A 1,707-nucleotide genomic window follows, 5' to 3' on the forward strand; every position below is an offset into this window, starting at 1 on the left:
ACTCAACGGCACTTAACAACAACAACATGTTCTTCTAGGGTTTTACTGTTCACTTTATAGACCTGCCATTTTGGTGATCCTTTATAGGCCTAGCAGTCCTACTGGTGTAGTGAATTCCATGCTGGATTGCTAACCACAAGGTCAGTAGTTCAAATTCACCAGTCACTCATCTAGAGAAAGATGAGGTTGTCAGCTCTGGTAAAGATTTATAGCCTTGGAAATCCTAAAAAGCAGTTCTGTTATTTTTGGTAAGTGCCATCAAGTTGGTTCTGACTCACAGTGACCCTGTATATTCAAGGAGCTACTAGTGGGTTTTAGCTGCTGACCTGTTGCTTTGTAGTCCAGTGCTTATTCTACAGTGCCACATCAGGGCGTATGTGTTAATTGTTGGGCCAGTACTAGGCTGTTTTAACTACTGTGGCTATATAGTAGGTTCTGAGGTCACAAAGTGTGAGGAGGCCTCCTACTTTGTTTCTCTTCAGTAATGTTTTAATTATCTGGGCCTCTCTTTTCCATATAAAGTTGGTAATTAGTTTTCACATCTTGTTAAAGAATGTGGTTGGGGCTCATGTATCCTCCTCCACCACCTGACTCAGAGCCAGCATGCGTGAGTGCATCTCCATCCATGTCGGCCAGGCTGGCGTCCAGATTGGCAATGCCTGCTGGGAGCTCTGCTGTTTGGAACATGGCATCTGGCCTAATGGTCAGATGCCAAGTGACAAGATCATTGGAGGAAGAGATGACTCCTTCAATACCTTCTTCAGTGAAACAGGCACTGGCAAGCATGTGCCCAGAGCAGTGTTTGTAGACCTGGAACCCACAGTCATTGATGAAGTTTGCACTGGCACCTACCGCCAGCTCTTCCACCCTGAGTAAGGAAGATGCTGTCAATAACTATGCCCGTGGGCACACCGCTATCGGCAAGGAGATCATTGATCTGGTCTTGGACAGAATCCGCAAGCTGGCTGACCAGTGCACAGGATTTCAGGACTTCTTGTTGGTTTTCCACAGCTTTGGTGGGGGAACCGGTTCTGAGTTCACATTCCTGCTGATGGAACACCTCTCTGTTGGTTATGGCAAGAAATCCAAACTAGAGTCTTCCATTTACCCAGCCCCCCAGGTTTCCAAAGCTGTAGTCAAGCCCTACAACTTCATCTTCACCACCCACACCACCCTGGAGCATTCAGATGATGCCTTCATGGTAGACAATGAGGCCATCTATGACATCTGTCGCAGAAACCTCAATATTGAGCACCCAACCTACACTAACCTTAACCACCTTATTAGCCAAATCATGTCCTCCATCACTGCTTCCCTCAGATTTGATGGTGCCCTGAATGTCGATCTGACAGAATTCCAGACCAATCTGATGCCCTATCCCTGTGTCCACTTCCTTCTGGCCACATATGCCCCTGTCATCTCAGCTGAGAAAACTTACCATGAGCAGCTTTCTGTAGCAGAGATTACCAATGCTTTCTTTGAGCCAGCCAACCACATGGTGAAATGTGACCCTCGCCATAGTAAATACATGGCTTGCTGCCTGTTGTACCATGGTGACGTGCTTCCCAAAGATGTCAATGCTGCCATTGCCACCATCAAGACCAAGCGCAGCATCTAGTTTGTGGACTGGTGTCCCACTGTCTTCAAGGTTGGTATTAATTACCAGCCTCCCACTGTGGTACCTGGTGGAGACTTGGCCAAGGTACA

General features: G+C 47.2%; 1 pseudogene; it reads left to right on the top strand.

Moving 5' to 3' along the window:
* The first annotated feature begins 603 nt into the window (after positions 1-603).
* LOC102841530 overlaps positions 604-1,707 on the top strand; it is a 12,713-nt pseudogene continuing 11,609 nt past the window's right edge.

This window comes from Chrysochloris asiatica, unplaced genomic scaffold (genome assembly GCF_000296735.1).
Source record: "Chrysochloris asiatica unplaced genomic scaffold, ChrAsi1.0 scaffold00183, whole genome shotgun sequence".
In the NCBI taxonomy this organism is placed as follows: domain Eukaryota; kingdom Metazoa; phylum Chordata; class Mammalia; order Afrosoricida; family Chrysochloridae; genus Chrysochloris; species Chrysochloris asiatica.